Raw genomic sequence first — 12,904 nt, forward strand, 5'->3', positions numbered from 1 at the left:
ATTTAATGAGTAGAAGAATGCGCCCCCTTCCCCTCTCCCCGTACCTTTCTTCGTTTGAATTGGCCCCAGTGCAGGTTTGCCCAGTTTCTCGACCACTGCCCAGCTGTCAGCATGTGCAATCTTCGCACAAAACAAAGCAGGTTACGCATCTGACTACAGCATTCAAAGACCGCGGCAACACGGTGTACAGAAATGGCAATTTAGTGCTTTACGTGATGCGCCGTTGTTTCATAGAAACCAGGCATTTGCCGCAGCTTTTCTGACGAGTGAGGACGACACGACTCGTACAGCAAAAATATTCGGCAGGCACACTTAAGACTGCTTACGTGCGAGAATGCGAAAACATTATATGGAGAACTGCACAAGGTAGATGAACAGACTTCCGTTCCGCATGCTTCCGATACTGCCGTGCCCAGTGACTGCGAAGCAAGCGCAAGGCCTACTTATAGCCAGCCGCCGCGGTGGCTCAGTGGTTATGGTGCTCGGTTGCTGACCCGAAAGACGCGGGTTCGATTCCGGCCGCGGCGGTCGCATTTCGATGGAGGCGAAATTCTAGAGGCCCGTGCTCTGTGCGATGACAGTGCGCGTTAAAGAACCCCAGGTGGTCGAAATTTCCGGTGCCCTCCACTACGGCGTCCCTCATAGCCTTTCCGGATCCCTCCACTACGGCGTCCCTCATAGCCTTTCCGGAGCACTCCACTACGGCTTCCTTCATAGTCTGAGTCGCTTCGGGACGTTAAACCCCAATAAAGCAAACCAAACCATTTACAGCTTGATTGCACTGTGCCGCCACCTGCAGTTCCGGTGCTATACTCTGTGCATGCTGACGTAAAATGAAGATGCAGTCACTGCCAAGGGTCGGACGCTGGCGGGCGAAAATCTCGACCCAGATGTCCAAGCAACGCTTGGTGGTCATGTGCAGGGACGTTGATCACAATGAAGCGGCACAGACGCGAAATTCGGTGCCGCGTCAGAAGATCTTCTGAAGTCGTGCCATAGACGGCGGACGTCGGACGGCGGTTTTTGTTCTAATGGGACAATAATGCTTCCGCATTAAAAAAGCGCCTCCCTTGGTTTCGAGGACCCGCAGCCGCCGACTAGCAACCAGAGAGTATTCCATCGTGCCTGTGCTGGCTCCACCAACATTCGCGTCTACAATTTCGCCAGTTCGAGCATACGCGGAGCTGAAAGAAACGGTTCCCTGAGCAGCAAAACCCGCTTATCGAATCTCGGGCTCCGTCTGCCGGGGCGGCTCAGGAGGAAAGGCGACCGCCACGCGACGTACCCGTTCCGTACGGAACGGCGGGCGCGTGGCGCGGCGGGACCGCTTGTGAAAACACCAGAGACAAAGTAGCCGCGCGCTGCACGAGGGCGCCAATCTCGAAATTGTAGGCCGCCTCGAAGAACGGGGAGAAGAAAGGGCGGATAAAGAAAAGAAAATAGTAAAAGGTAAACAGAATAAGGAGTTGGAGGCGGGCAGCATCAGGAGGGGGCGGCTGTTTTCCGAGTGAAGGAGAGGCCCCCTCCGGGCGGCGGAGGTTGTTTTCCCCGTGCCGCGCAACGCTCGGTCGCGGCGGAGCAGCTCGCCGCCCTGACAGCGATGGTACAAACACGCACGCACACACGCACATACACGCACACACATACACTGGCGCGGTGATCTGCTTTGGGCCGGGCTCGCTGCTGCGGCTGCAACGCCTCCTCGCTTCCGAGACGGCGGCGCCATTCAATCCAGCGCGTGTGTGTTCGTGTGTGAGCGCGCACACACACACGTACGCGTGGCAAGGCACACGAACCGGAAAAAGTACGCCGCCGCCGTGGCAGCGGCGATGTGCCTCGGTGTGCGAACAGCGCTTGAGGCGCCGCTGCCAACGGCATGTCTGGCGACCTACTCCGCCATACAGTGTCGGAGTGCCATAAGGCTATGGCATAAGGAGTTCCTAAGGTAGGTACTCCACAGTGGAGAACCTTATGGAAGGGTCACAATCATCACCATCATCATCAACCTGACTACGCCCGCTGCAGTGCAAAGGCCTCTCCCATATCTCTCTAATTAACTCAGTCCTGTGCCAGCTGCGGCCAGCGTATCCCCGCAAACTGCTTAATCTCATCCACCCACCTAATTTTCTGCCGCCCCCTATGGTACAGTACGGTATGGTAGAGTAACTCATGGTAGAGAATCGAACGTAGGGCACCATAGGGTACTCTAAACATACGATGCTCTGCATGGTAGAGTACCCATAGGCTGTACAGTGCGGTGAAGGTATTGGAAGATTCTGAACTGGACCTATAGTTCGAGGTACTGCCTTTTGGACGACAGGATAGACGTTGAGTGACTTGTAGAAAAACGAGTGTATAGACGCGGTGCTTCACGAATCTGTGTCACGCGTAACGTTCATTTCAGGTTGTCCCCTGGAAGCTGTGTAGCAGAGCAATGCATCAACCTCAACAGGCACGTTGGGGCCACTGAGCATCCGTAGTCTGTTCGCTACATCGGTGTTCAGATATGCAATTTGGTTTTAGCCTGTGGACGTGGTAAAGGTCCCTTCCAGCAACAGGTGTTGCTTATTGACGTGAAGTAGTGTGGTACGACTCGAGTAGCCTGTTAGCCGATCAGTGTCATTGGGAACATTGCGGCCTGGATTACGCTGCAGACTGATGTATTTCTGGGCACCATCAGCAACTCACGTCAACAGAAGACAAATGACGCGAAAAAAGGCGCCAAGTCTGAAACGTCACCTGTTATTGCTGTATGCTGTGTTTGCGGGCAGGAGTGAAGTCACTAAATGCGTGCACTTTCCACAATCCGCCATACGCTGAAATCCGACTTCGCCTAGCTCCAAGTGTGCAGTCTGGTTTCTTTTTTTTTTTCGTGTGCTTCCATGTCACCTTATCTATCATCCATATGTAATAACAAGTTAAGCTTGCGCCCAGGCTGACCTTTCCAGAAATCATCAACGCTCGCAGCTATCCCGCCTACTAAACGCAGAGTTTGATGCCTGCATACTTGATATTTGGGCTCAAAGTTTGCAAAATGGGCCCCTATCTTGATGCCCACAGTGTACTCGCTAATTCTTTGCCCTTTATTCGCCTTCTTTTTGGGAGCAACGATCAACATGCGGCCACATTTCGGCCAACTCGTACTTTCGTAAGTTGTTCGTACTTTCCGAGCTCTTCCCTGGACATCTTACATAGTCTTAAAATTCCCGCTGCAATAACGTATTGATGCAGCAAACAAAATGAGACATATTACAGTACATGTAGACTCAATGGTGGTGTATAGCCGGCAAAACGTCACACCAACAGCAGTTATGCAACATATGCAACTCAGTTTGAAAACTCATCACTAGATCACTTTGCGTATCGTAACTAAATTGTACAATTCTACAACTAACACATTTCGAAATTAGTTCACTGCCATAACGCTGGACTTCCTTCCACTTTACTGTGATAAAACGCGCCACATATAGGATATAATTTTCTTCGAAACGTCCATAACAGGAAAAATTAGTTAAAAAGCCGATGTCGCTGAGCTTGAAACCACGAGAAAACTCAGCAATCAATGTATACAGTCATTCATCTCGTTCATTCATAGACCGCTAATAAAAGCCTGAACTGAACGTCCGAAGCTTTGGAATAAATTAAGGGCGTGTGGTACTGAAGTATATATGTCTATGGCTGAATCATATTTCACCTGTATAGCGCATGAAGGCAAATATGAGACATTGAGCTTGATTGCAGACTTGAAAGATGGGATCCGCTAATGAATCTCGCAATGGTCTGCTTGTTCTCCCTGCGCTCTTTTTACCCTCGCTATGACAGCGCCTGTGTTCACTCCGGTTAACGGCAAGTATAGTACTGCTTGCATAAAGGGACACCGGCTTTTAAGCATGTTTTGCTTAGGAAATCCACTTCAGCTGACAGCCACTTCCCTTTAATGCGGCATTCAATGTTCAGCTACGCGCGCTTACGACTATAAACAAGAAACCGACGAAAGAGCGAAGCTCAGCGCCTCTTTTGCTGTGCAGCATATGTTGCATACCGGGTACTAAACAACCTGACAAAAACCAACTGCGCTCGGAATTAGAATCAGAAAGCTCGACCTCTTGAAATTGCCCTTGCATTTCAAGGACCAATAGCGGCTAGTGCCACTTCAGAGGCAAGCACTTAGCGCTTTTTTCAGCTGCACATGATGTGGAGCATCCGTACAGTGCGCTATTCTGAACAATATATGTAGTGCGAACATAGCACATAGTATACTCAGGCCTCTTTGTTGATCCGTACTGCTACGCCACGCGGTATAGTATAAGCAACTGGAGGGACACCTAAGCTCCGCCTTAAGGGTATGACGTGATAGCCTAACGGGTTCATTCTCATATACGCGTGATTGGTCATTCTCTACTTTATATTCATAGACTGCAGGGAGTTCTCGTACCACTCCCGGCGCAGTGGTGCAGCGGTTAAGCGACGCGCCACTGCCCTGCGACGGCAGGTGCTGCCAACGCGGTGGAGCCTGTGAGGGAGGTCGCTTTCTCCGAGAAACCTCTCGCGGCCAATCAACGCGCACGGTTTCCTCACTATCCGGTGGGCAGGTTGGGATGGCGCCACAAGGTCACGTGACCTAAGTACCCCCCCCCCCCCCCCCCCCCTTCCAATGAACAATGACGCCGGCTTTTCTACGGGACGGAATCCTGAAGTCGATCGCGTTAAAAAAGCAAGCAAAGGCCAGTTTGTACAGAGACTGCCAAAAGGGCTCGAGGCTGAGCGTCCTGTCCAAGTGCTCGTCATCTGTGATTTTTTTTACGTAAACACATCGTTCGTGTCGCGATTTCACTACGTACTGACGTAACTGGGCGCGCGGCATTAGAGTGATGACAGTAATGCCTTCGAGGGTTCATCTTTCTGTTATAGATATTGCATCAAGGGTGCATAGGTTGCACTGCGAACGCCCTGTGGGCTCTTCTCAGTCCTTCTCGTATAGCAAGAATGCTTTCATGAAATGCTCGAAAAATAAACAGTTAAAAAAGTAAGCGTCGTTTTTGCTTAGCTAAACGCTGACGCACGAGGTCTCAATGCCGTTCGCTAGCAGACAAGTTCAGCAGAGTGATGATACATCTGGTCGAAACCCGCCTACAGAACTACAGTTCTACAACAGCTTCGCCGTTTTCTTTTCAAAACGTGCTAACGTTCGCAGACTTTTTTACGTCATTTAGCGACATATTAGTTGCGCGTCAATGTTGATACGAATTTATGTTTTGCTTCCGAAAGCATCGGCTTATAGCTCAGCAATTATTTGCATACTTTAAGCAAAAGTCCGCACAAAATGGTGAACTGTCAGCACAACGCAGCCTATATCAGTACGAATGTATTATATTTTCACGGAAAATGCAGCGTCCTAAGCTACGCGTGTTTTTTTTTTTGTGTGTGTGTGTTTTTGTTTTTCTACGACAAGGAAGCGCTCATTACCGTAACAACTCAACAGAAGACGTATGTTAACGTGGCAGCTTATTTCGATGCGCTGCAGCTATATGGAGCGCTCGCATTCACGTCAGAAAACAAGAACCGCAATTCAAGTTCACATGCGATGCGGCGTCTGCCCGGTTGAAAAGATTCAGCAAAGTATACATGCAACACATTTCATCAATTTCATCTATTCGTTTTAAAGTGCAGTGTTTATTCAACATTCTGAGCTGTCTGTGTTGTGATTCAGTAGCAGCGAATAGCACTGTGTACTGTATGTTATGTCTTATTCAATTTTACGCCTTGTTGTGTTCTGTTATGAGGGGGGGGGGGGGGCAATAACAGAAGCAGGTACAGGTTTTTCGCTAGATTCTCCAAACATGTTAAGCACCACTGTATGAGTTCAGCCCCCCGTTTGTACTCTCACACACTTGGTCGCTCAATTACTCTCTCTCTCACTCTCTCGACCGCCCACTAACTCAGTCACTCGCTTTCTTTCTCACTCGCTCACTCACTCGCCCTCTAACTCGCGCCCTTACTCACTCTCTCACTCGCTGATTATTCACTAGCGCTCTAGTCAGTACGCAGTAGAACGCTAAAGCAAGTGATGTTGAGCCGTGTTTTCCTGAAATCTTCACAGCGAGTTCCAGACGACAGCCATGAAGTGCATAGGACGGCACACTAAATCTTGTCTGTCGTCCGCGCTGCTCTGTAGCTGCCGTTTTGAGCTCGCCATATAGTATATACGACCAAACCTATGGAGCCCATATGAGGAAGCCGGATACGTCAGAGGAGTGTGATATGGAGGTGGTCGGAGTCCTAAATGTAAAGTGTACGCTGTATTATATAGCAAGAAAGCCCCTGTTCTTGTGCCACTTTAAGACTACTTTTGTTTTTTTTTGGCTTAGCAGTCGACTGAATTACCTTTTCTTGTCTATATCTATAAACTAGAGACAAGCCTTCTGAGCAAAGTAGCTGGAATGCCTCTATTAACGCAAAAAACTGAACCAGTTCTTCTGATGTATCGGAAATACGGAAGGCCGAACACTCGATCTAACATACACGCGTTCATACATTCGGGCCAGGAGGAAGTGAAGAAGGACGAAAAAACAAACCGAAGTAAGGAAGCTCACGATGTTCTATTGGCGGCCATCCAACAAAAAGTAATCAGCTAATGAGATAAAAATCATACTCATCGTATTGTGCTTAGATCTTGGCAAAGGTATATACCAGCTGCAATTACGCTCTCCGGTTTCAGCATATGTTTTTGTTGCGGACAGCGCAAGCTGAGAAACAAGAAAATGTTGCAGAATGAAGCGACGGCTGCGTGCGCCTCACTGGACATAAAAGTGAAGGCATTCCTTGCACGTTCGGGTGCACAGTAACGAACCCTTTGTTGTAACCCTTTGGGCAGTGAACCCTGAGCCCTCTATTGCACGTGAACTCCATTATAGCCTCATCTCAAATTACAGGATCCGCATTTGGTGCATTCTAAGAGTTGGGAGTTGACAGTTGTTGAAACCGAGGGGCTGCTGAAGCAACAACGAAATGAGGAATTGGATATGTGTAGATGCCCAGTATGGACGCCAAGAACATGCATCTATAGCGAATAAATTAAGAATAGAAAGGCTCCGAGAATACGCCAAAGTTATGTTTTCTGAGCAAGCCCAGCGCTGATCTAAAAACAGATATGCGTAGATAAATCTAACCTATAGTATTATAGCGCTCCATCGATCTCTCACTTCTGCTGCATTCAGGTCAGTGTAAGTGCGTGTGCATGGTCACGAATTAACAGAGGAGCTCCTTGGTTCTGTCGTTGTGCCCATGATCATTTTCCCAACAAAATTTGCTCCAATGCCTCAATTGGGAGAAGAATCAATTCCTGCATGCCTGCGCATTAGAATCGGTTAGTGTCCTGATCAGAAAGCCAGCCTGAATTTCTCAAGAAATAAAGTCCCACAATCTAAACATCGCAAGCCTAGATGCTGGGTATGAGCGAAAGGTAACTCCACAACCGGCAATGCAGGGAATGTTTCAAGTGATTACCGAAGTACAAAGCGCAATGTTTAATGTGTACAACAAGACAAATGGCGTTATAATGTCGTGAAATAAATGACCTTCGTTAAAAGCGAGAGTGCCACGTGAAAGTGCCTCCGTGATCATTCGTAGTTTTGTATGGATATCATTACGCTGTCAGTAGCACGTAAGCCCATAAAGCAAAGCGCACGAAGCTCACGATATAAAACTAGCCTCTCTGCATTATACTAGTTTCACTTGCCACAGCAGCAAATGGACAAGTAATGCTGAGACGAGTGCATTCTGCTGTGCAAATCAACCCAACACATTCCTAAGGGACCGCATGGCTTCCTGCCCACCAAATGGTACGTGGGGCTTGTCCAAACCGCCTTCCGACTACAAAAGCATGTTTTTACTCTCGAACACAGCGACGTATATAACCAGCAATAACAAAACATCCCCTTGGCCCAAGAAAAACACACCTAGTCGCGAACTCGTCTAGATGTACTCACATCAAGGCGTCTGTGGCAAGGAGGGTTGATGCAGATGTCCACACCGGCACACGCGAAGTACGAGACGATAAACACCGCACGACGCCGTTTGCAGCCTCACAGAGTGACGGACGGTCAGCGGCACAACACCAACGACCTCGGTGCCCGCCGGCGGTTCCAACAACGACGCGCAGGTTTCCGGGAACGCTCGCAGAGACGATGCCAACGCGCCGGTCACTTGGCAAGCGTCAATATCACCACTTCGCGAACCAGGCAAACAGGCACCGAGAGATCGGTGAACGGGGCAGAAAACTGAAACCGAAACCAGACGCAGATTCCACACGGGAGAGATGCGGCTACGGTGGGGGGTAGCCCCTCGTGGGAGGAGGAGGGGGGCGATCCGATAGCCGAGGTCGCTGCGCTCCTCCCCGCTTTCCGAAGGCCGAGCCGCGGTCCAGGAGGAGATGATTGCGCGCTCCGCCGGTTTCACTTCCGGGGTGCTGCTGCAGCGACCAAGTGGCGCGCGGCGGGGGTTGGGCACACGGCCGAAGCTGGGAGCCGGCTGCTCGGTCAGCGGCGGCTGCAACGCTGACGCGGGGCCTGCCGCAGATGCTAGCGAGAAAACGGCGCTGGCGGGCGCAGGTCGTCCGAAGAGGCTCGCCGGAATCAACCTGTTGGCCCGTGGAGGACGCGGCGGCGGCGGCAGCGGCGGCGACGCCAGGCGGATGCGGGCGGAGACTGCGCGTGCCACGTGACCCCCCACGCGCGGGGGAGGACGCCGGCAAACCCCCCCGCCGCTGGCCCGGGCGAGGGCGCAGGCGAGGCACCCCTTCTTGCTCCGCCGCCGCCGCCGGGCCCCCGCCACCTTTCCTTCGCTAGCGTCCACAGCGCGTCGGATGCAGGCACTTAGCTACGACTCGACAATGTTCACCGCTACCAGTGTGAGGTTGGCCGCAAGGGTATTCTGACGGTACCGTCTTAGGAAACCGTCTTTCGTTCAAGAGCGGGTTATGGGCCGAGAGAGCATACCGGTCTCGGCTATCGGTTCACGCTCGCGGGGCGATCACGAGCGGCAGACATTGCTCTGCTCGATACGAAATTCACAATTCTCTCTCTAATATCTGGGCATAATTAATAGGTTGGAGTGCCAGTCAGAAAGAAGGTGAAGCGTTGTCGACCCGCTCGCAGAACTTGAAGCACTCGAGGGAAACACTGCGCTCAGGCAATGTGTTTCGATTGCAACACTGACATGCCAAGCTTGAGTGAAGCACCCTCAACTTCGAGCACCTATAAACGTGGATTTCTCCGGCCGCCTGCAGAAACTTTCCTCGGCAAATAGAACAGGTCCTCTTGAAGACTCATTCACAGTTGCTGCGACAAATCATCACTATTTTATTCTTCTCTCTTTCTCTCGCTCCCCTGCTTACAGGACCTAACTGCTTCCCGGAGCAAAGTTTTTTTTTTCTTTTCATGAAAAGCGCCCCACCGCTGATGACAATCGAGAAAGCCTACGGGCATCATTGTTTGTATCTACTGTTGTTGTTGTTGTTACTGCTGATGTTGTTTTCATGGTGGCTAAAAGAGGATGATACGGTGATGGTTGAGCACACATATCACGTGCACAGGTATGCGCGAAGAAGTCTGCAGGAGATTCTCAAGTAGTACACGGCGGTGCAGTGCGGCGTCTCGGACTGGGCGCCCCGTGCAGAGCCTGCGGGGAGAGAGGCCCTGACTGCATTGATCGAGCGCTGAACAGCTGGCGTGGTCCTCTGGGCGCGCGGGACGCTTTTAGCGCAGCTGCGCGCATCGCAATGCCTCCGCAGAGACGCTGCTAACTCGCTCATTTATTCTCCTTTCTCTTCGCCTCTTCCTTTTCTCACTTCCTGCTTCTTCTCTCTTCTTTCTCAACGGTACCAAGTTTTGGCACGAAAGAAATGCTTCGAAACGATGCCTCGAAGGAAAGGATGGCCCTCACCGTTTCGGGTTTCTCGACTTTTTTATTGCGTCGTTATTTTGTACCTTTTTATTGTTTTTTCTCTCCGACGTCATCTCGAACAACGAGGCGCTCTTCTTATCGCCAGAGTTCTTCATCTGTGCACTTCTGTAAGACTCTGTCGGAGACAGTCGGGAATGCATGAGCTAGGCTGGCGCAATCAGCGAGAGTGCGCGCGGCGCTTTAGGCTAGAGGTCCCCGTGAAGCTCCTATTGCTGTTTCTTTTCTTTTTTTTTTGTCCCCTCGGTGCGTCTCTCTGCTTTGGCGAGACGATACCCGTGCTATCTATATTCGGTCGAGGAGGCTCGTGTGGCTGAGTACAACGGAAATGAGCCGGCCAGTCGCCCGTCTCGTTGCGCGGCAGCGTGGGACGACGATTCGGGACGGCCAGGAGCGCTATGCCGCTGAAACGTGACGCAATTAACAGTTCAGCTGAACTGGCTGTAGTCCACACAGTTACTCCCGTGGGTGCTGCTTCACTGGAGGTCATATTCACGAAATTATTGCCAGGCTTTCCGATGAAAGCTTCCTTCCTTATGTACGAGAAACACTTTTAGTTGATTCCAATGTAATGTTCTGGCCAAAGTTGCACAACAATATTTTATAGGTAGGTCTCGACCTTCTAAGTAATCTGTTAATAAATCCAGCACTGCCCCGCCGCGGTGGCTCGGTGGTTATGGCGCTCGGCTGCTGAACCGAAAGACGCGGGTTCGATCCCGGCCGCGGCGGCTGAATTTCTTGAAGGCGAAATTCTAGAGCCCCGTGTGCTGTGCGATGTCAGTGCACGTTAAAGAACCCCAGGTGGTCGAAATTTCCGGAGCCCTTCACTACGGCGTCTCTCATAGCCTGACTCGCTTTGGGACGTTAATCCCCAATAAACCAAACCAATCCAGCACTGAAGGCTGCGGAGTCGAAGTAAAGATCTATATCTAATACTTTTTTTTTCACCCATACAGAGTAAGGTCCAGTAAGATTATTTCAGGCTGGAGAATGCCATGGCTGGCACTGGGCATAGCTAGCCATAGATAACTAGAGATCAGCTTTGTCCTGAGTGGACTTCAGCGGAGCAATAATTAATGACCACGACGATACTGAATACACAGAGTTGAAAAACACGTACATAATTTGATGTTTGATTCACGGTCTCTTAGAAATAAGGCAGGCTTCCCGACGGCGTACATTTCTCTAGGTTTACTTCATCGGCACAGAAAGCATGCAGCATGCACATTAAATTTCGCTACATGACGTCAGGAGATGATATTACACACTGGCGGCGAACCACTGCGGCAGTCAAATTCCTGCGGTCAGAGTCACTGATGTAAATATTTGTGTCACACAAACCTGCGGCCAGCGTCTCCAGAGAGGAGGTTTCAAAGAACTGCGCCTCCTCCTTTGTTGCGTCTCAAAGATATGCAAGCGTTTGCGTTTGAGAAATAACCAATGGTTACATTGAGCTGTTTCTGTTTCACTCCACCTCACGTCAGCCCCGTCCTTTAGTCTTATCATTTTTCCCCTGTTCTGAGAAAAATTGGTAATGAAAGTGAGGAGATTTCATCACACTTTTATGGACAGGTGATGGGGATGCTGCCGAGATTGCTTCATATAACTGAGAGTTCCTTATCGTTTATACTCACATGCCATGGTCACGAAGTCAACGGTTTATACAACCACTACCGTGGTCTCATAAATTGTTCTTGTCGTACGGTCTAAAAATTCAGCGACATTTCACAATAGCACAATAAGAGTCTAAAGTAGCTACGTTATGTTAAGGGAAAAAAAGTCAGCAGTGTGACATTACTGCACATTACAGCTTGTAGTATTCAGAGGGCGACAGTTCACCTGTAAATCCTTTCAGTGTCACATGCACTAATGCTTCATGTTTCGTTCGTGACTCCGGCTGCGCAAGTTGTGAATATTGAAAATTCTGGAAAGTGGCATACAAGAGAACGAGAAATAAAACCGACGTATTCTCTTCAAATTATCTACTTCCTCGAGCGTTTAGCCCTGCGTTCCTGGGTAATTACGACCTTTCGGTTCTCCTGAAAAGCTCTGACGATAACAATTCTTGTACGAATTTCAGTCACAAAACTCTGTAATGAAACTAAGGAAACAACTCGGCGCGCCTTCCCACTGAAACATCGAGTGCGGAATTCGGCGACTATATCTAGAGAAACAAAGTTCTTTCTGGTTGCGTAAGAAAGCACGACAGAAAGCTTTCAACACAAAACGTCACGGCTGAGAATTGAATATATTGCGGTAGCCTCGAAACCGGAAAATTTGGAGCGACGTCCTTACAAAATATTTATGGCGGCCAGAACTGCCAAGTATCATAAAAAGAATCACGCTTCATTCAACACGAAGCTCTCTGTAAAGGTTAGAGCTATGCAGCCTTGTCATTTTGAACATCATCAGTCTATATTGTTACATGCATGGAGGTCAACATCCTCTACCATTGGTCTCCAATCGGTCCTTTGGAGTGCCAGATGTAGACATCCTAGCCAGGAGCGGATTTAAGAAAGGGAGGGGTGGGGGTGCGGGGTCCTCTTTAGGCACGAAAATTTTCCTGGGAAAAAACTTTGCCAAATACCTGTTTTTTTGTTTTTTTGTTTTTTCCCCGGCGAAGAAGCAAGATACGAGGTTCAAATGAAACCTCCCCATTCCTCTCCTGATAGCCCACTCTATACGGGCATCATGAAGTGAAGATGCGTGATTCAATAAGAGCTTCACGGATATTCTGAAGATAAAATCGTGCCAGTATTGTTGTCAGGAAGTGATTGCTATTGTTACTAGCGTTAGAAATGTATTGACAGGTTGCCTACAAGTGCGCACATTCTCATTAACACAATATTCAAGTTCTGACCTCTATTGACCGATACAAATCAACAACAAAGCGGGAGGCCCCTTCCAGCCAGTGGTGTGGGCCGCTATTCAAGACTACGCGGTT

The 12,904-nt window shown here is 49.7% G+C and overlaps 1 protein-coding gene across 3 annotated transcripts in view; it reads right to left on the reverse strand.

The window, feature by feature from the left end:
* The window catches only part of ct (homeobox protein, cut), a 754,353-nt gene that overhangs the window by 427,123 nt on the left and 314,326 nt on the right, over positions 1–12,904 (reverse strand). The window contains exon 1 of one of the 3 annotated variants that reach the window (XM_089573992.1): positions 7,989–8,702. The exons of the other annotated variants lie outside the window; for them this stretch is intronic. The gene's annotated coding sequence lies outside the window, so the exon portion shown is untranslated. Of the gene's footprint in view, positions 1–7,988; positions 8,703–12,904 lie in introns of those variants that run through there. 3 annotated transcript variants of the gene reach the window in all.

The sequence above is a fragment of the Amblyomma mixtum genome, chromosome 2 (genome assembly GCF_055824585.1).
Source record: "Amblyomma mixtum isolate Tamu chromosome 2, ASM5582458v1, whole genome shotgun sequence".
NCBI lineage: Eukaryota > Metazoa > Arthropoda > Arachnida > Ixodida > Ixodidae > Amblyomma > Amblyomma mixtum.